Source organism: Marmota monax, unplaced genomic scaffold, assembly GCF_021218885.2.
Source record: "Marmota monax isolate L192 unplaced genomic scaffold, Marmota_monax_Labrador192_F-V1.1 WCK01_AAM20220418_F8-fsc00002, whole genome shotgun sequence".
NCBI lineage: Eukaryota > Metazoa > Chordata > Mammalia > Rodentia > Sciuridae > Marmota > Marmota monax.
In genome coordinates this window covers 37,078,107-37,100,857 of record NW_026693571.1, presented here as the reverse complement: position 1 = coordinate 37,100,857, position 22,751 = coordinate 37,078,107, and the positions used below count along the sequence as shown (strand labels likewise).

The 22,751-nt window shown below is 37.2% G+C and overlaps 2 pseudogenes; both read right to left on the bottom strand.

Annotated features, from left to right (window-relative positions):
* Positions 1 to 5,798: 5,798 nt before the first annotated feature.
* Positions 5,799 to 18,477, bottom strand: LOC124102725 (small ribosomal subunit protein eS7-like; annotated as a pseudogene).
* Positions 18,478 to 21,562: 3,085 nt separating this feature from the next.
* LOC124102749 (S-phase kinase-associated protein 1-like) lies at positions 21,563 to 22,195 on the bottom strand (annotated as a pseudogene).
* Positions 22,196 to 22,751: the final 556 nt, after the last annotated feature.

The window sequence follows — 22,751 nt, the reverse complement described above, 5'->3', positions numbered from 1 at the left end:
CCCCTCTCTTGGGACCACCATGAGCTCATTCTGCCCTCCAGTTAGACTAGCTTTTTATGGGTGAGAGAAATGGGTGTCTACACAGACAGGACATGGTGGCACACACCTGTAATCCCAGTAACTTGGGAGGCTGGGGTAGAAGGATCACGAGTTTGAGGCCAGCCTCAGGAACTTAGTGAGACCCCATCTCAAAATAAAAAGGACTGGGGATGTAGTTCGGAAGTGAAGCACTCCTGGTTTCAATTCCCAGTACAAATGAAATAAAACAAAATAAAGAAAAAACCAAAAACAAACTCAAAAACAAACCTTCATCATTCTTATGGCTAACCACAGCCAGGCCTAGGGTTCCCAGGTCTGACCTTTGGTGAGACCTTCTTTCTGAGCTCTAGTTTTCTCTCTCTAATTTCCTCCTTGATCTTTCTACCAGAAAGACTGACTGGGACCTCAACATGTCCAAAGAGTTTCCATTGCCTCTTGCCCTGTCCCAAAGCCTGCTACTTCTCCTCTGCTTGCATTTTGTCTACTTGGGTCGATGTCCAACTGGCCACAGAAGCTTGAATTTTGAGAGTTATCCTTAATTCCTCCCTCCCATGTACTACGCTTGTCTTCTGTCTTATGAATTTCCTCGGTGTCTACCTTACCACGATCTCACCATCTGTCCATATGGCTCAAGTGCCATTGCATCGCTGTCTTCCAGTCTTCATTGAGTTTAGCAGGTAGTCTTGCTTGTCCCTGATCCCTTCTCCACACTGCTCCCAGAGGGTTCTCTTAGAAACAAAAATGTAACCATATCGTTCTCCTGCTTTGAATCTTTCAGTAACTCCCCCTTGACCACTGGATGCAATTTAAATTTAATGCAGGCTCTTTATAATTTTGTCCCTGCTCTCCTGTTTTGTGTCCTATCATGCCCCTATTTGCATGCTTTAGAGTTTTAAAAAAACATCTCACACTCTTCTTGCCTCTTGTCTGCATGTTCTCTGCTCCTTACCTCAAATGCTCTTCCTGCACCTGTTCACTGTGTGAGCTGCTGCTCACTTCTCAACATGTGGCTCAGGTTGGCTTGACATTCACAATGTATTTAGTTCTCTTACCTTTGTGTTCCTAGAGACCCTTGAACAATCGCGAACTGTATCGCTCTACGTTGGAATTTTAAAACAATGCATATGGTTTTGAACATGTGGTTTTTTTCTTTTTCTTTTTTAGAGGGGGTACCAGGTATTGAACTCGGGAGCATTCAACCACTGAGCCACATTCCCAACCCTATTTTATATTTTATTTAGAGACAGGGTCGCAATGAGTTGCTTAGTGCATTGCTTTTGCTGAGGCTGGCTTTGAACTCATGATCCTCAGGTTTTAGCTTCCCGAGCTGCTGGGATTACAGGTGTGTGCCACCATGCCTGACTGGACATATGTTTTAAGATGTTTGAAGTACATCCATGATGAAATGCTCAGTAGGCAGTTCACACAGCCAAGATGCCTAATTCCTATGACATGGAGCAAATCTAATAAATTATTTCATCTTTTCAGAAGGTACCTCTTCCCCCTTGCCTTTGGCTGCCTTCTTGGTTATTTTCCATTCATATGGCCATGCTCATATCTCAGCCACACCAAATTATTTTGATAAATAAATGTCATGAGTCACATTGTCCAATACCCTTTCCTAAAATCAAATATATAACACTTTTGAATGTATATGGCTGACTTCATGCCTCCTTTTGATGACTGCACATTAAAATTATCTGTTTTTCTCCAGGGAGTTTCCAGGCACAGCTATGAGAAAGCTGTTCTTGGTCTCATTAACTTGAGAGGACTACCATGTTTTATGAGCACCAGGAGAACATTGTTAGAGTCTGGCCCTATGGGTCCTGGCCAAGGGTGGAATAAGCATTTATGAGCTGGTTATTAAAGCCCCAAATGTGGCACTCTTAGCAATGATCTTTCCTTGGAAGACGGAAACAGTGCAGGCAGTATTTTGTCTGATTTTAACCCATTTCCTGGAGCAATCTACCTTTCCTGTTGCTCTTTAAAATTTGTCTTCCTCTTTGAGCCGTGAATTGTACTAGAAAGCTCACTACATAATAGGGACTAAAAAGGGGTCTGTTGAGCTAAACTTGGATGACTTTTCTAAATGATGCTAAGACTGGATGCCTCACAACAGCGAATTCTTACTTGACACTCTGTACCCCAAAGGGCTCCCATTTCATATAAAAATGCCAGTAAAAAATTTCCTTGGAAAAAGTACTTATCCTTCACTTTTGTGTGTAAGTTTTACTTCTTTGGCCTGTGACTGAAAGCAAGGAAGAGAACCTGCACTTTCCTTTGCCACTGGCCATGGCTCTGACATGGTAGGTGTTCTATGCTGATGTGGACTGTCCTGGGCTTGGAGCAGGAATCTCCTTCCCCAGAGTCAATAGGCACTTATTCCAAAGGTGTCTCGAGGGAAATTGAGGATAAAATGGGTCTTTTTTTCTGAAGTATTATCTTACCAGAATATTCCATACGTTGGAACAGTGATTTAGTCTATGTTTATGTGACCCTTAATATTCCCATATGGCCGATCCCCTTTCTCCAATGAGGGATATTGTTCTTAAACATCTTCGGTTTGTGAAAAATTATGGAGTTCTAGACTCCCCTGAGAAGTCAACCTTGGAAATGAAGATATCCACTGAGAGATGAAATGGTCTCACATTTCAGATAATGCAAAAATGTGTATTCATTTGTAATCAGAGCATGGAAGAATTTCAATAAATCCTTCAAGCTTCTCATGTCTTTTAGTTCCAATCTATATTTTAATACTAAAATATCAGTGAAATCTATCTAAATATTGATTATGCTCTGTAGGAAGGAAGTATCAGTCATATCCAGGAAGAATAAAATAATTCTTTTTTGGGTCTCTTTTTCTGTGTATACTTTGTTACTTACTACTTGTCTTTCTAAAATTCTGGTTAATATGCTGAATGGTTCTCTTGTCTTTCAAACTTACTCTTACTTGCTGATGTCTTTTTTCTCCACATTTTAGGTAATATCTTAAAAAAAATTCCTGTAATAAATCATTCTCTGATTTCTTCAGTTGGTTCTATTCACTCAGCAAAATTTCAAAGTGAAATGAAATTAAATAAAATTTACAGGCACTGCCAAATTCCAAACCTACTGACCTGGCCAAATGGACTTAAGAAAATGTTCTCCAGTATAAACTTTAATTTTTTCCGATTGGTTAAAAATTCTTTCCAAGGGATGTCAGACAAGTAATACAGGGAAAAAACATGTTTAGGTTTAACTAATTAATATTGTAAACAGATTGAGGTTCTTAGATGGAAACCACTGTTTATGTAAACAAAGAAGCAAAAAAAAAAAAAAAGAAAAAAAAAAGAAAGTCATATGAACTATAAGTATAACATAGGAGGCATTTATAACTGACCATAAATCTAGTCCGTCAAAACCATCCTTTTGAAGTTTTTCTAGCCAAAGAGAGAAAACATCCACTGCTTGTGAGTTTTTAGGTTAAGTTCAAGTAGAAGTGCTCTAGCAATTTTATTGTACTGATTGATGGTTAAGTGCTAATCTTAGGTGGAACACTCAACAGGGCGGTTCTGACCAATCAAAGAGCATGGTTGGGTTCCAGCAGAGTTCTTTCCACACCAATGTTCCAATCATATGTTTGCTTTTAAGCTCTGTTACATTTTCATCAGATATGTGTTGGGTTCTTTCTGTTAAGATCAATCTTTTCATTCCTCTGTGCATATTTTAAGCCAAATAAATGCTAATTCATTTCTTCTCATGCCAATGTTAACATTACTGCTTAATTAATTGGAATAAAGAGCTGTGGATTCTAGGTTGCCAAGAACTTCCATAAGTCAGTCTACTTGATTTCATGGAAAACTGGGGTGGGGGTGGGGGGCAGGAAAATTGAGAGAGGGAAATAAGAAAGAGCTTAATAATATATGGTTAGGATGATAAAAAAAAGACAAATGAAAATATACAGCTAGTTAAAATGGCACATAAAAGGGCCAGTGAGTTTTGATCTGCTCCTAGTGTATGTGCATTTGGATGGGCACTTTCAACAATGAATTCAGTTTTGAAATAACTGCTTTGGAATAAAAGAATCATTTTAGTAAAATTTCAAAATTAAAAAAAATTATTTTGCCTAACTCTTGAGAAGGAGGTCATATTGTTTTTTGAATATGATTCTCAAAAGTCCAAGTTATTATGCCTTGTTAGTGAATATTAGAAGAAAGAGATGATGATGAATCAATTTTAGGGTTTAGTTTCCTCATGTGTAAAATGAGTTTATTATGGAGCCATGTTGAAGACAAAAGGGCAAAATTAAGAGAATCTACGAAATAATATGGTATTTAAGTGGCTATTTTGCCTTTGGATGAAAAAAAAACCAGAAATATTAAGTTATTGGGCATATTAACAAAGTTAAATACAAATTCATTGTTAAAAAATAATCTACTTAGGATTTTGTGTTTGCCAATGTTCCCGCATATGAATGAAATATGACTAAAAGACATGCAGAATTTGTGTACATAGGCCCAAGCCAAGTGGTTCAGGAAGTTCCACTTCTCTGTCTTCTCTAGGCCAATCTTGCTGTTACAGTTAATTGCAATCATCACATCTTTTGCTCAAAAGATGCAGTTGATATAGACACAGCCTCTGCCAACCAATAAGTTTAAAGGTTATGCTAAGAGAAAGATGGTCTTTTAGGGTTCTAGAGTAAATCATTAGAGTAATGGCACTCCCTTCAAGAGATAATGTTGGCTCAGAAATAATGATATAATGGGAGTAATGGACAGAGGGTTTGTTTGTTTTTTTCCCCACTAGCTTTATTAATCAGAAAAGGAGAACCAAGACCAGACCGAGGACTATGGTTCATATTAAGATGATTTCTCCATCTCTAACTTCTATGATTGTGCAAATCTAAATTAAAAACATTGAGAAAGTTCAAAATGTTTGCATGTATTTTTAAGCCACAATAACAGCTCAATGTAGTACGTTTTGTCCAGAGAAAAGAAAAAGACAAATTTTACACCAGCTTTATGAAATTAACTAAGTAGAGAACTAGCCATCAGCTCAGGTTTCAAGTTCTTGTCTTAAATATTAATATTCTAAAAAAGAAAACTGATTCTTGGAGAGTCTGAGGAAATAAATGATTCTTCAAGCACATGCATATTTTATGTCTAAAATCATAGACAACTTGCCCCTCACAATGTGAAAATAATTTTACATATGTCCACTTAATGAAACATGGGTTTTGGAAACAATTTTATTTTTTTTCCAGTACTCATGATGTCAAATCTATCCTCAAGTAAATTCCTCTCTCTCTCTCTCTCTCTCTCTCTCTCTCTCTCTCGGTAGTAAGCTATTTTCTGTCTGGGCCTGGGGAGTCCAACAATTTGGTTATGCTTTCAGAAGTTCCAAGGTACCTATTATTTTTTTTAAGAATTTAACCTTTATTTATTTGTTGTTGTTCATTTGTTTTTTTATGTGGTGCTGAGGATTGAACCCAGGGCCTCACCTGACCTAGGCAAGTGCTCCACCCTTGAGCTATAACCCCAGCCCCGGTACTTATTTTCTGATGGGTAATGATGAGCAGATGTAATGGGATCATGGGGCAGTAAAATAACAAACATCCAGAACTTTAATAATAGTACTTCCCGCCAAATAGTCACCTTTGGAGACTGGATGTTTGGATGATACTGTCCCTCATCTAAACAATTCTGGAACTTTTCTTTTAGAAGGAAGTTCATGGCCAATAAAAGGACAATGCTAAAACATTATTCTTGAGATCTAATAGTTTATCTTTTGAATGAAGTGGCAAGACCTAGCTCTTCATTATCCACCTTGTTCAGCAGATTGACTTTTTTTTTTCCTACTGTGAATGATACTTCAGTCATTTTTATTGACAGCTGAAACTCTGGGAATTCAAAATTAACATCCTTGCCCGTGAGCTTCTTATAGATACCAGAAATAGTTTCAACCCTAATTTTCACATTGTTCTGTGATGCTTTGTCTGAATGAACCTTTGTGAGTCGGCTGCCATCCAGTTTCAAGTGCATCCCTTTGCCCACAATTCTGTTTGGGAAGACCGTATCCTCAAGGGTCACATCATGTGCAGCTCTCACAGTGCGGCTCCTGGGATGCTTTTACTTGTTTTTATTTTTTGTATGGTTTCTCTGCGTTGGCTTCGGCAGAATTCCACGCTGAGCAATAAAAGCCACATGGTTCCCACTGAACTTTCTATCCAATCCACACACTAGCTAGACTGGGGTTTTCTGGAAAGATTTCAGTTGAGAAACAGGAAGAAAAATTATGATACCTTTCTGACCACTACCAACTTCAGTTTCCTTGGCTGCCATGATATTGAGGCCCCTCTGCTGGGTCTTGAGGTCTGAGCTCATCTCCAGTCCCAGCAACACATTGCAGAGGCTCTGCTTAGGAAGAGGCTAGGCTCTAGTGACAATCTATCATATGCCTTAGTGACAAGACTTGATCTTTTTTTTTTTTTTTTTATCAGTTTTGGGCCAGAAGCATGTTGCTTATTCACATAGTTGTGTGTGTGTGTGTGTGTGTGTGTGTGTGTGTGTTTACAAACAGCGTGAAAGGATAATGAGAAACCAACAAGGGATGGATAAGCCCTTATTCTCTCTAGGCCTGAAAGGAATACAGAGAGGGAGCTGCTGTTGGAATGCAGGATGGGATGTCGGTGAGACTTTCCGGGGGACCTGGGGACTTGGGAGGAAGGCAGCCATATCTCTGAGCTTACTCTCCTTGCCTTTGAAATTCTGATGGTTTTCCTTTTGTCACACTCAGGGAGTCAGGACCTTCATTAGAGCAGAATAGAGAAGCATGGACAATGATCTGGCAGGCAAATGGAGAAGATCCAGCACAGCCATTCATGACTTTTATCTGTTTACAGTGACCCCGTCACTCACTGAGGATCTTTGGAAGGATGGGGGGTAGCTGCTGAAATCAGTCCTAAGATAAGGTCCCCCTTACATTGGCTGAGCATATAAGCTCCCTAGAGTAAGTATTCAGCTAGCAGGGGAAATGCATATGTTTTAGTTCATTCATTATAATTCAGCCTCATTCTTTTATAGCCATGTCTTTTTTTTCCTTTTAGTCAGGAACATGTGTGAATGGTTTTGAATAAATCCAAATTAAGACATTTTCGTTATCCATCAGCCTTCAGGTAGAACAAATCTTTTTTTTTTAGAATGGGAAAACGAGATGATAAATTAGAAGTGCACACACAAATACACAAGCACCTGTTTATGGAATCAAGTACATACCTAAAGAAACAGAGTTCTGAAAATCTAACTTGGATTTGGGAATGGGAAGATTAAAATCCCCAAATTTGTAATCTGTAATAATCCAAATATCCCTGTTGTTGGCAGTTTTTATTTCAGTGAACCAATTTTAATGCCTTGGCAGGTTCAATGATATTTTATTTTAGTTGGAAAATAGGAACATAGTCAGTGATGGAGAGTGCCAGGGACATAAAAGACAAATTATCCTGCGAGTGCTCTGGAAAGAATTGCAAGTATTGGTGCCCAAGCCTTGACTTGCTGGATTGGGGTAAGGATAACCCAGCCAGGTTTCTGCTTCTCTTGTACTATCAGATCATCTTCAATCTGAAAAAATAAATTGAACATTTATTTCTAGAACATCGCATCAACTTTTGATTTTGATAATTCACAGTTATTTATATGTCTATAGATAAGGCTACTATCCTTCTCTATTGAATAACATTGACTGAAAAGTTTTAAATGAGATACCAGGAGAAAATATTAATTGTATATTCCCCCAGGTGGACTGGGGTAGAATAAAGTGTGGTAGCAAAACAAGTGCTTTTTTCCAGGAAAACTCAGGTCCAGATGGTTTCAGTGGTAAAATTTAGCAAATATTGAAGAAAGAAATGATCATTTTACACATGCTCTTTCAGAAAATAAAGGAGGAGAAAATATTTCCCAACCTACCTTTATAGGTGGGCATAACCCTGATGCCAAGACCTGTCAAAGATATTATAAGAAAGAGGAAAAAAAGAAAAGGAAATTATAGAACAATATCACTCATGAACAAAGATACTGAATCCTTAATAAATATCAGCAGATTAAACCCAACAGCATGTAAAATGATATACATGAAGTGGGGGATATCTAAAAAATGCAAGATTGGTTTAATATTCAAAACCAATCAATGTAATTTATTATTCAAAACCACTCACACATCTTCCTGACTAAAAGAAAAAAAAACATGGCTATAAAAGAATGAGGCTGAATTTAAAAAAAATCAAATGATAACTTCTATAGATGTAAAATAGATATTTATATGATTTTCTTTACATATATGTGAATATGTGTTAAAGCAACAATCTTACAAAGCTTGCCATTTAACTTCTTTTTTAATTTTCTATTTTATTTTTTACTGGTTGCTCAAAACATTACAATGATCTTGACATATCATATTTCATACATTTGGTTCAAGTGGGTTATGAATTCTTAATTTTACCACGTGTACAGATTGCAGGATCACATTTTTATTTATATGAGAGAGCAGAATGCATTACAATTCTTATTACACATATAGAGCACAATTTTTCATATCTCTGGTTGTATACACAGTATATTCACACCAACTAGTGTCTTTATACCTTTACTTTGGATAATAATAATTCCACCATCATTAATAACCCCATGCCCCCTTCCTTCTCCTCCAACCCCTCTGCCCTATTTAGAGCTCATCTATTCCTCCCATGCTCTGTTCTCTATCCCACTATGAATCAGCCTCCTTATATCAAAGAAAAGATTTGGCATTTGGTTTTTTGGGATTGGCTAACTTTGTGTATAGACCGAGGAGAGGAACAGCTGAGTCAAATGGTGGTTCCATTCCCAATTTTCTAAGGAATCTCCATACTGCTTTCCGTATTGGTGGCACCAATTTGCATTCCTACCAGCAATGTATGAGTGTACCCTTTTCCCCACATCCTCTCCAACACTTATTGTTGTTTGTCTTCATAATAGCTGCCATTCTGACTGGAGTGAGATGAAATCTTAGAGTGGTTTTGGTTTGCATTTCTATAATTGCTAGTGATGATGAACATTTTTTCATGTATTTGTTGATTGATTGTACATCATCTTCTGAGAACTGTCTGTTCATAGTCCTTGGTCCATTTATTGATTGGGTTATTTGTATTTTTGGTGTTTAGCCTTTTGAGTTCTTTATATACCGTAGAGATTAGTACTCTATCTGATGTGTGAGGGCTAAAGTTTTGCTCCCAAGATATAGGCTCTCTATTCACCTCACAGATTGTTTATTTTGTTGAGAAGAAATTTTTTAGTTTGAGTCCATCCATTTATTGATCTTGATTTTAATTCTTGTGCCAAAGGAGTCTTATTAAGGAAGCTGGGGCCTAATCCCACATGATGGAGATTAGGACCTACTTTTTCTTCTATTAGACGCAAGGTCTCTGGTTGTATTCCTAAGTCCTTGATCCATTTTGAGTTGAGTTTTGTGCATGGTGAGAGATAGGGGTTTAATTTCATTTTGTTGCATATGGATTTCCAGTTTTCCCAGCACTATTTGTTGAAGAGGCTATATTTTCTCCAATGCATGTTTTTGGCAACTTTGTCTAATGTAAGATAATTGTAGTTTTGTGGGTTAGTCTCTGTGTCCTCTATTCTGTACCATTGGTTTACCAGTCTGTTTTGGTGCCAATACCATGCTGTTTTTTATTTTTATTTATTTTTTTATTTTACTATTGCTCTATAGTACAGTTTAAGTTCTGGTATAGTGATGCCACCTGCTTTACTCTTCCTATAAGGATTGCTTTAGCTATTCTGGGTCTCTTATTATTCCAGATGAATTTCATGATTGCTCTTTCTATTTCTATGAGGAATGTCATTGGAATTTTGATCAGAATTGCATTAAATCTGTATAGTGCTTCTGGAAGCATGGTCATTTTGATAATATTAATTCTGCCTATCCAAGAGCAAGGTAGATCTGTCTATCTTCTAAGGTCTTCTTTGATTTCTTTCTTTAGAGTCCTGTAATTTTCATTATATAGATCTTTCACCTCTTTCATTAAGTTGATTCCCAAGTATTTTTTTTTTTAGTGTATTGAAAATGGGGTTGTTTTTCTCATTTCCCTTTCTGAGGATTTGTCACTGGTATACAGAAATGCCTTTGATTTATGGGTGTTGATTTTATATCCTGCTACTTTGCTGATTCATTTACTAGTTCTAGGAGTTTTCTTACAGAACTTTTAGGGTCTTCTAGGTATAGAATCATATCATCAGCAAATAGTGCCAATTTGAGTTTTTCTTTTCCTACGTGTATCCCTTTAATTTCTTTCATCTGTCTAATTGCTCTGGCCATTGTTTCAAGAACTATGTTAAACAGAAGAGGAGAAAGAGAGCATCCCTGTCTTGTTCCAGTTTTTAGAGGGAATGTCTTCAATTTTTCTCCATTAGAATGATGTTGGTCTGGGGCTTAGCATAGATAGCCTTTATGATGTTGAGATATGTTCCTGTTACCCCTAGTTTTTCTAGTGTTTTGAACATGAAGGGGTGATGTATTTTGTTAAATGCTTTTTCTACATCTATTGATATGATCATATGATTCTTATCTTTAAGTCTATTGATGTGATGAATTATATTTATTGATTTCCTTATGTTGAATCAAACTTGCATCCCTGGGATGAACCCCACTTGATCGTGGTGCACTATCTTTTTGATATGTTTTTGTATTTGATTTGCCAGAATTTTATTGAGAATTTATGCATCTATGTTTATTAGAGATATTGGTCTGAAGTTTTCTTTTTTTGATGTGTCTTTGCTTGGTTTTGGAATTAGAGTGATATTGGCCTCATAGAATGAGTTTGTAAGTGCTGCCTCTTTTCCTATTTCCTGAAATAAATTGGAGAGTATTGGTATTAGTTCTTCTATAAAGGTCTCGTAGAACTTGGCTGTGTATCTGTTGGGTCCTGGGCTTTTCTTGGTTGGCAGACTTTTGATGGCATCTGCTATTTCATCACTTGAAATTGATCTGCTTAAATTGTGTATGTCATCCTGATTCAATTTGGGCAAATTATATGATTCTAGAAATTTGTTGATGCCTTTGATATTTTCTATTTTATTGGAATACAAGTTTTCAAAATAATTTCTAATTATCTTCTGTTTTTCTGTAGTGTCTGTCATATTTCCTTTTTTCATCACATATGTTAGTGATTTGAGTTTTCTCTCTCCTTCTCTTCGTTAACATGACTAAGGATCTGTCAATTTTATTTATTTATTTCAAAGAACCAACTTTTTGTTCTGTCAGTTTTTTTAAATTGTTTCTTTTGTTTCAATTTCACTTATTTCAGTTCTGATTTTAATTATTTCCTGTTTCTGATGTTTTTGGTATTGATTTGTTCTTCTTTTTCTACGATTTCGAGATGTAGTGTTAAGTCATTTATTTGTTGACTTTTTCTTCTTTTAAGAAATGAGCTCCATGCAATGAACTTTCCTCTTAGAACTGCTTTTATTGTGTCCCAGAGATTTCGATATGTTGTATCTGTGTTCTCATTCACCTCTAAAATTTTTTATTCTTCTCCTTGATGTCTTCTGTAACCCATTGTTCATTCAGTAGCAAATTATTTAGTCTCCAGGTGTTGGAGTGGATTTTATTTCTTATTTTATCATTGATTTCTAATTTCATTCTTTTATGATCTGATAGAATGCAGGGTAGTGTCTCTACTTTTTTATATTTGCTAAGAGTTGCTTTGTGGGATAGTACCCGGTCTATTTTAGAGAAGGATATATATGCTGCTGAGAAGAAAGTATATTCTCTTGGGCTGGGGATGTGGCTCAAGAGGTAGCGCGCTCGCCTCAGCACCACATACAAACAATGATGTTGTGTCCGCCAAAAACTGAAAAATAAATATTAAAATTCTCTCTCTTCTCTCTCTCTCTCTCTCTTTTTTTTAAAAAGTATATTCTCTTGTTGAAGGATGGAATACTCTATGTCAGTTAAGTCTAAGTTATTGATTGTATTATTGAATTCTATAGTTTCTTTGTTCAGCTTTTGTTTGGAAGATCTATCTAGTGATGAAAGAGGTGTGTTAAAGTCACCCAAAATTATTGTGTAGTGATCTATTTGACTCTTGAACTTGAGAATGGTTTGTTTGATGAACACAGCTGCTCCGTTGCTTGGGGCATATATATTTATAATTGTTAAGTCTTGTTGGTGTGTGGTTCCCTTGAGCAGTATGTAGTGTCCTTCCTCATCCTTTTTGATTGACTTTAATTTGAAGTCTACTTTATTTGATATGAGGACGGAAACCCTTTCTTGCTTCTGCAGTCCATGAATGGTATGATTTTTCCCAACCCTTCACCTTCAGTCTGAGGATGTCTTTTCCTATGAGATGAGTCTCTTGGAGGCAGCATAATGTTGGGTCTTTTTTTTTTTTAAATCCAATCTGCTAGTCTATGTCTTTTGATTGGTGAGTTTAGGCCATTAACATTCAGGGTTATTATTGAGATATGATTTGTATTCTCCGTCATTTTTGTTTATTTTTGGTATTTAATGTGACTTGGTTTCTCATTGATTAGATTTCCCTTTAGTGTAATCCCTCCCTCTGCTGATTTTCATCATTGTTATTCATTTCCTCTTTGTGGAATATTTTGCTGAGGATGTTCTGTAGTGCAGGATTTCTAGTTGTAAATTCTTTTAACTTTTGTTTATCATGGAAGGTTTTTATTTCAACATCAAATCTAAAGCTTAGTTTTGCTGGATATAAGATTCTTGGTTGGCATCCATTTTCTTTCAGAGCTTGGTATACGTTGTTCCATGAGATATGAATTTGTCTCCCCATATGTGATCTGATTCCTCTCTTGAGGCTTTTAATATTGTATCCTTATTCTTTATGCTAAGGCATTTTAATTATAATGTACCTTAGTGTAGATCTGTTGTAATTTTGTGCATTTGGTGTCCTGTAAGCCTTGTGTATTTGTTTTTCCAATTTGTTCTTCCTGCTTGGGAAATTTTCTAATGTTATCTCATTGAAGAGATTGTGCATTCCTTTGGTTTGAAACTCTGTGCCTTCGTCTATCCCAGTGATTCTTATATTTGGTCTTCACTGTGTGATCAACTTATTTTCCAGATTATATACTTTATCTTCATTATCTGATGTTCTTTCTTCCAAGTAATCTAGTCTGTTGGTTATGCTTTCTGTTGAGTTTTTAAATTTTATTTATAGTATCCTTCATTTAAAGGATTTTTGACTGTTTTTTTTTTTTTCAGAGTCTCTATCTCTGTCTTGAAGTAATCTTTTGCTACCTGTATTTGTTCTCTTATCTCATTGTTGGAGATTTTTTTTTTTTTTTTGCCTGTATTTACTCATTTAGGTCATTCTTTAATTCACAGAGCATTTTACTTATGAACCTTCTGAACTCCTTCTCTGCTATTTCATCAACTTCACTGTCCATGGGTTCTGTTATTATAGTGTCCTGATTTGTTTGGGGCACTTTCCTCCCTTGTTTTTTCACGTTGTTATGTGTCTTCCTTTCTTGCAGTGTGGATCTGAGATATTACAGTTTCTTCCCTATATTCTTGTCATACTGTGCAGGTTGTCTCAACCTCACTTTGATGTTGGGCTTCCAGACCCTGCTGGTGTCCCTCAATGGATGCTACTGCATCCTGGGTTTGTGTCCTGCATTAGTTGGAGTGGGTGGATCTGGGCTGCTGGGCTTGCCTTCTGTGGTAGTCCACTGGTCAGAAGGGGCGGTCCTGCACCAGAGGCTAGGCTGTGGTGAGTGTTTTCCCAGCTGTGAAAGAGGGGGACAAGGCCTGCTGTGTACTTGGGCCCCTGCACAGGCCTTTGTGGTTGGATCTGGGCCCCCGGGCTTGATCCCCTGCAGTAGTCTGCTGGTCAGAAGGGGCTGTCTTGTGTCAAAGGCTAGGCCCCTGGCAGTGTCTGCTCCATTGGGAGAGGGATAAACTGGGCCTACTGAGAGCCTGGATCAAGAGTGGGCTGGTGTGGGCAGTCTGGGCTGGATCTTGGCTCCACCAATAGTCCCTTAACTTCTTTTTTTTTTATCAAAGAAGAAGAAGAAGAAAGGCAAGTTCAATAGTTTAGTAAAATTCTAAGATTAACTGCCCATAAATATTAGACTTAATTTTTTTTTAAAAGCAGGTAGAGTAAAATTTATAACAATCTCAATTGCTCATATTTTAGGGTCAAATTGGACTTCTTCTGGGATCAGGAACAAATCAGTCCCACATCCATCCTGTGAGCACCCACCGTGTACATTTTTCCTCTGTTCTGCATTCACATTCAGTCTGTGGGAAGTGAACTTCTGCAACAGCTGACCAAATCAAGGGCAGAAGTCTGAGGGTCTTTTATGTGATTGGTGTCAACTTAAAAAGAGGTGAGAAAAGCGTCCAAATCAGGGTGTCAGTTCAAGAGAAATCAACTCCACCCACCTACCCATCTATCTGTCCATCCGTCCATCCCCATCCATCCACCCTTCCATCCATCCATCTCTCCATGCAATAAAAAGCTGAGAATCTCTTTTGTGCATGGCATAAAATTGATGAAGATGTGTCCCTCGTGAGAATGTATATTTTAATGGGATTACACATGGTAATAAGAGCTTCTCTTTGTCTTATATATCAGAGACCAAGAAGTACATGTGGGGTTAGTTTTTTATCTGCCATGGTTTGGAGAGGTTGTGCGTGGACCAGAGTATAACTTCTAGCCTTGTTCATTTCATTTCTGCCCAAAGACAATTTACTTTCTTTTCTTCCTTCCCCTTTCTTATGACTCTACAGGGCTCCCCCTGTTTCAGGAGTTGGTCCTACACTTCTTGAACCACTTGATCCCAAAAGCAACCTTGACAGAACATCTGATTCTCCATCACAAGGCAATGGATTCCAGATGGTAAAGCCTGGTCATTTTAGAACTATTGACAGAAGAGTTTTGTGAAGAGTTTCAATGGGCTTTTTTTTTTTCTTTCTGCATTGCCTTTCCAGAGTTTGGGCAGAACTTTTAGGGCTAGTTTTTCTTAGGAGTTATGTATTCAATAAATTCTTTGATTAGTTTAAGTGTCATGGAAGATCATGGAATATGTTTGTTATTTTCTCTATAAAGTTTCAAGAAAGAATTTATGGTCTATCAAGGTAGCATGACAACACCCAAGCATGAATAACAACATAAATTAAGCTAAACTCTCCAGAACTTTTAAAGATATATTATTATTTTGGACATTGGGTATTAAGAAATAATATGGCCAATATGTGAAACAATGAGATCTATTACATTGTACACCCCCATGGGTACTAACATTGAATATGTTTATAAAATAATATCTTCTAATGTTAATGCCATTGTTTTCTTCTTCTGTTTTGCTTATTAATTTCAAGGCTTATCTTTAATTTTTCTGAAGCTTTGTAGGTTGAACTATGAAGAAGCACTGTTCCTGTGTAAGTTTTATGAGAGTCAACTGAACATGCATGTTTCTTGACTGTCAATTATGCCTTTATATGGGTTCATAATAATTATCAGGCTTCATTTTGGATGAGGGCTTTTTTCCTAAATGGAAATTTGTCTTTATAATATAATGCCACACTAGCTATTTAATGAACTATTCTTTTTTAAAAACATTTTGTGTTATGCTGAATATTTACTTTATATTAATCATTCCCATAGAATTTCCATTTTTGGCTTCTTAGAATCTCCTCTGTATTCAAGAAAACAATTAGATTCATAATGATAGGAACAGAGACTTTTATTGTGTGAGTTACTTTCCTAGGTAGACAGTGAAATTTAATCCTCTGTTACAATGTGTATTTTGTTCATAAGACAAAAAACTGAATTTGCCCTCTGAAAATATTCAATTTTCTTTCCGGAAGTATTTCATGTAATGTCCCTAAGGATTTTGGTAGAGGTTCCACTTTACCCTGAATGTCTGGTTAAACAATGTTCAAGAAGCAAATTACTCAGCGAGAATAGGTGGGTAAAAAATATAAAATGAGTGGACTGGTGTAGCCCAAAAAGGCTGTGTAAAGTCAACCTATCAATCACATATTTTTGACTATTCTTTTTTTTTTTTAGTATTTATTTCTTAGTTGTAGTTGGACACAATACCTTTATTTTATTATTTATATGTGGTGCTGAGAATCCAACCCAGGGCCTCACCCATGCTAGGTGAGCACTTTACCACTGAGCCACACCCCAGTCCCTTGACTATTTTTTGTTGAAAGGTAGTTTAGGGTTCATGGATGAACCAAACAGATGTAACTCAAGATTATTTATTGAAAGGTAGGCAGGAAGCCAGAAGCACCTGGGATTGTTGTGTTATTTAAGCTTCCAAAATATTACAAAAAATGTTATTTTTTTCTTATGTTACTCATGAATAAACTGATGATAAATTGCCCAAGTCCAGGCATCTAGTTATGGACAAAACTAAGATTGCATTCCAGGTTTTGGGGATGATGCTCTGACTGAATGTTTTTGTCTCCCCAAGATTCATATTTGAAGCCTTTATCTCCAATGGGATAGTATTAGGAGGTGGTGAATTTGAGAGGTAATTAGGTTTAGGTAGGGTTATGAGGGTGGGGCCTCCATAATGGGATTAGTGCCCTTATGAATACAGTAAGAATTTAGCTATCTGCAAAAGATCCCTCATCAGGAATCAAATTGGTCAATTCAGCTGAACTCTTCATCTCGAATTCCCAGCTTCTAAAACTAAAAGAAATACAGTTGTGGCATTTCATTATTGCAGCCCAAGCAGACAATGGCTTGTTTAGAAATAACAATCTTAGTTTTACTCAGGGAATTTCCTTTTACTTTGAAGAGTACCAGAAGCAAGGGAGTAGGGGAAACTGCTTCGTTATCATGAGTTGAAAAAAAAATTATGGAGCTTATTGGCATCGGAAGACATTATAACAAATGAGTAATTTTACTGGAGGAAAAACAAAGGATTCAAAACTCTCTTCAAGGACCCTTGCCTCACCTTTGAAAGAGAATTAAAGCTGGAACATGGCAAATCAAGGGTCAAAAAAGAATGCATTTCCTTTTTCTTTTGTCAATGCAGTCTCTCCATCTCAAGAAAAAAGACTAAGTCCTGAGATCACACATAGGAACTAACAGCATTTCCTGAAGTGGGCGTCCCCTTATCTGAAAACAAATTACTTACACAGGCCAGACAAATGAGCTCTTCTCAAGTACCAGGAAACTGGACTCTGTCTCTCCCCTCTCCTGCCTAGTAATGGACAAAAGGATTCTCACAATTGGGAGATATTATTACACCTTGTGGGGTTCCCCTCTCCTTATTGCTTTGAATATTGTTAACATTCACCCTAAGTTCTTTTCCAACGTATCTATGCTAGGGTTTGAATGTGTCCTGCCCCACATTTTATGTGTTGGAAACTTAATTTCCAAATCCATATGATGATGGAATTTGGACGTGGGAACTTGAGGAGGTAATTAGGATAGAAGAGAACATGAAGGTCGACCTGCTATGATGACAAGAGTGGCTTCATAAACAGAGGAACAGAGACTAGGTAGCGGCTTGCTCTGCCTTTCCATAGGATGCCCTCCACCATGATGCAGCAAGAAGGCCCTCATGACGTGCCAGGCAGCTCCTGGCACCATGCTTTTTGACTTTGCAGCCTCCAGCATTGTGAGCGAAATAAACCTCTATTCTTTATGAACTACTCATTCAGGTGTTTTGTTATAGTAAAAGAAAACTACCTACGACAAACTGTTCTCTCTAATCTTGGAGGAACAAATTCTCCACTGCTCAGTGGTTTGCTTCCTCCCCTGGTTGGTTATTTTTGTTATTATCTGCTTTGCAGCAGAGGTTGCTTCAGAAGCTCTAGGCACTCTGGACCACTGAGGTATCTTCATAGAGTGGTTTGGAGTTGCTATCAGTCAGGGCCCTGTAGATTTTGGTGTTTCAGATCATTTTTTTTTTTTTTTTTTTTTTTTTATTTTTGGATAGCTTTTATTTTATTTATTTTATTTTTTTTTTAATTTTTTATTGTGGGTTGTTCAAAACATTACAAATTTCTTGACATATCATATTCCACACTTTGATTCTAGTGGGTTATGAACTCCCACCTTCACCCCATACACAGATTGCAGATTCACATCAGTTACACATCCATTGATTTACAAATTGCCATACTAGTGTCTGTTGTGCTCCGCTGCCTTTCCCATCATCCTCAGATCATTTTTTTTAATGTTATTATGTCACTCTTGGATTTCTGTGCTACCCAGAGTAGAAGTTAGACCCCACATCTGAGCATGAGCTGAGGCTAAAGTCTTTGATGGCTCACAAATAACTTCGTTTTATCTCCTGCCTCAGTGAGAAGGTCAGATTCATGAAGCTTGTCCAAGCCAGTGGACAGAGCTGTTCTGTTCCCTTTCTCGAAACAGAGTGGCCCTCGATGCTCCCCACTTTGTCCAAAAGGCAGTTCCCGCACTCTCATGTTTCTTGGTCCTGAGATCTTATGTTAAACCAGATCTCAGCCTCTTGGGCCTCTTTCTGAGACCGACACCCAGTGAGTCATCTGACTTCAGTTCATCACTGTGGTTTTAAGTGCTCACTTTCTTTCTGGCACTTAACAAATTCTCTTTCTTGTTTTTGTTCTTAGCTCACTATTATTTTTTGGTCATTTAATTTTTCAATCAGCATTTCTTTGTCTTTGGAGTGGAACAGAGGCATCCTCTATGTCCACTCAGTCTACTGATTGGAAGTTTCCCATTACTGATTGTATAGTATTTTTATTCTACTTTAAATGTTCTAGTGACCTATTGACTTTCCTGAACATTTTGTTATTCTAACCTCTCAGTTACACTTACAAAATCATACACACACACATACACATACACACACACCATACAAAGAGATGAATATATATATATATATATATATATTCATAAATACTGTGAAAGAAAGCTATGTGAATAATGTGTTGCCTCATTAAGAAATAACTTACTTAATCACTATTGTGGTTAAGTAGATATTAATTCAGAAACCACTTTAGCCTAGAAAATGATGGGGAATATATTTAAGCTCAGAATTTACAAGAAGGCTCTTGGAAAGGTTGAAAGCGCTGTCTGCAGAGAGCCTAAGGGTTGAAAGTCACACTGGCTCTTGAGCAATGAAACTTTGGCAAAGGATATGTTTTAATGAGGCCTCTTTTTTTCTTTTTCCCTGAGAGAGAAGACTGGAGTTCTACTTGCTGTATATAAAACCCCCTATAACCTCTTAACAGGTGTTCCCAGAATAAAGAGAACTACTGTTCTGTTCTCCTTTGAGACGTCTTGCATGTCCCACGGTTCAGACCCAAGCATACAGGTCTCGGAGGGGATTGCACAATTAAATTGGTCCTTTCCTCCAGCTTTAGAATCAGAAGAGAAAATCAATTCCCATTTTGGATCTGGAAGCGAGTGGCTTTGAAAATACCTTTTATTATATCTTGTCCTTGTCCCTTTCCATGACTCGTGGTCTCAGGAGGAAGATTTTAACGTGTCATATAGATGGTTCAAGTCCCCTTCTTTCAAGTTATTTTTATTTTTCAAAGGTTTTTCCCAGAGAAAAATGTTCTTAGGTGGAATTTCTAGAAATACAATGCCGAGAGATAAGGAGGGTCAGAAATCTGCGATTCTTTGGAACAGACTGTTCCACCACAGAACTGAAACCGTGTGTGTATTTTAAGCATTTTTGAAAAAAAATAAAGTCACATCTCATTTTGACTCATTTTGTTTTAACGTCATTGGGAGGACAAGGAAGGCTAAAATAACCATCTCAACCTGATTCTTGACCTGCTAAGAATTTTTCTCTTAAGATACAGGAAATCAGATGATCATCTTTTTTGAAGAGGTCAACCTCAGGGGAAGGGTTAGAAGAGCGTGTGGCAATTAAAATAAAAACAAAATAAAAGCATAACACACCCCTTCTTTTGCCCTAACACCTCATAAAAGTAAAATCCCAACCCAAACAATGAAAACCCAAGAGCTCTAAACAAAACCTAGCATGCTGAAAGATCCCAATAAAAATATGTAGCACTATATATTTTTTTAAAAAAAGCATCAGGATGTTTTGAAAGCTGTGGGACATCTGGCCAGGTGGAAAAAGAGTATAAAAATGTCGAAAGAAGAAGGTCCTATTGTAATCATATTTTCCTACATTTCTGGAAAAATCCATAAGGACAGGGCCTCTGGATTCCACTCCCTGTAATTAGGCAGCTTGGTCAGTTTGGGTTTCTTTCTTTTCAGGGCTCATGAGTGAGTCTGCCACACACTAAGGCCTTATTTTAAAGCACGTATGGCATTCTTGTATAATAAAATCAAAACCAGGTTTGTTCCATGCCTCATACTGAAGGGTGTGGTGTTCATGTTTAGTTTGCATCTGCACTTTTATCAACACAGTTTTTCTCCAATGAGCAGATCTGTGTCCGAGGGCTCTGAATAGCAATCTGTCTTCATTTCATGATATTGCAAAGAAAGATGGCAACTGACAGTTTAGGTAAAAATTATGGCCAAAGTGATACTGTGGAGATGCATGAAGCCATTTTCTAGCTATTTCTAATGACACTGGCAAGATTTTCTAAAGACTCACCACCTTGAGAAGAAAAAGTCTGGGTTGAATCTTTTGTTTTCCAGTTTGAGAGGGTTTCTCTTCAAAAGTGCAAAATATTCTATGTGCCAATTCATGTGCAAAATTAGTTTATCAGGTACATATTCTTTTCTTCTCCCCATCAAGAATTCAATTCCTAGTTAACTTATTATACATGTAACAAAAATATAAATAAAGGTTTTTTTTTTTTTTTTTTTTTTTTTTTTAGGGGGAGAAACTGAATTCTATCTCTATTGCACATCTTCTCTCTACCAATCCTTAGGCCAGAAATTTGGGATTTCCCTTCTTTACATTAAATTTTAATTTCCCCCAGGATAACAGACCCATGCCTTACCGTAACAGAAGATTCTATCTATACCATGATGGAATACCCGGTGTGACCCAGATCTTCCAGGAGAGATTTTGTTGTCTTGTCAGAATCAACACGGTGCCTCGCATAGCCCAAGCCAATATAAATGTGATCAGAATGGAACACACGGTCTCAAGAATTCTTACCATTCTCAAAATTTTCTATTTGCTGATTTGGATTTATTGTTTCTTTCTTTCTGAAAGTTGTTTTATTTACAATGCCAGCATTTAAAAGCTCACTAAAGTTAACTGGACAATAAACTAGGCAGAAATTGCTTTATAAAAGAGAGGGAAAGCCCCCAATGCCACATTCTATGGAGAACCCACAGTTCAATTTTATTCAGAGCAAACACAACAGAAACGTCTGATCATTTAAGAAGAAACCCAGTCATACGTTTGGAATCTGTATTCAAACTTCACATGCAATGAGGACAACATTGTGCTAATACAATTGATTGGCTGCTGCACTTACTGGTTGCCTAATATAAAGGTATTTATTTATTTGTTTATATAAATAATTATGAAAAGCGCAATGAAACTGTGTTTGGAACCGTCCCTATAGTGTTGCAGTCAGACGTAACCTTTCACTTCTTTCCATACCGCTGGTTCTCCTTGTATACCTGGGCTTCCTCCTCGGCAGTAAACTCATTTTGATGTTGAAGTTCTTGCAAATGTCCTTAGAAGTTTTCCACTTTATAGTTGTGAACACTCTTGTGTGTAACAGCAAATCTTTAATGTCTAAGTAGTTAGCAGCCAGAATAAATTTAAGAAGTGTTCCTTGGTCAACTTTCAGGAATTCTTGATCCCAAACAGAGTTATCCTCTATCACTTTTCTTTGTTCTCATTATCCGCAGGAGGAGGAGGGTCATTCTTGGGGTGGGTAAACCATGGAATGAGTTTTTAAAATATGGCTGCATTAACATGGGTTGAAGGGTTATCCTGGGCATTGAAGGATGTTTATTGGCATCCCTGGCAACCATTCTTCAGATGCCAGTAGCACCTCCCTCCCCACCCCCACTGAGAAACTTGTCACATTTACAATGGAGTCACTTGTGTCAAACCCTCACAAGATGGAATAAAGAAAGGCCTCCAAAGAGGAACCTGATAATTGTCTTCTTCATTGTCCGTTCCCAAATCTTCCAACATTCCAGTCAGAGATTGGAAATTTATACCTCAAATCTCTCTCTATCAGACCTCTGAAACTTAACTGAAGGCATGGTGTTCAGTCTCAAGGAGATGGTGGCTGGAGGCTGACAGGGCTGGGGCAGGGCCCATCCAAGGAGAAGAGATAGTCAGAGGACAAGACCACTCTGGATTTTTAAGATAAATATAGTGCTTTGTTAGTGTGGAAAGGAACTATGGAGATAAAGTAATCTAATCTCCAAAATGAATAATGAGAAACTGATGTCCAGAGAACAAGAGTCTAGAACCAAGATGTCAAATGATTGCTTTTAAAAATTATCTTAGATTCTGTGTTTGATTCGTGAATGAACCCAAATGATAACAGTCCAAGACAGAAAAAAAAATGATAAATTGCAGGGACCCATAATCTCTGTGCATCTTAATACTCCACAGGTGTTTAAGGGCATCATCTCCATATTTAATGTTTAATAAAGCATGAAGGTTTTCTACTTAATAGCCTTCTTATGCTGTTCTTTGGAAAGAATTATGCAAGCCATTTGTTTCTTCAGCAATTACTTTATAGACTTAAGTAAATTTAAAAAGATTCATCTTTATAATCCTTGTCCCATAACTCTTCCCCCCACAGTTAAA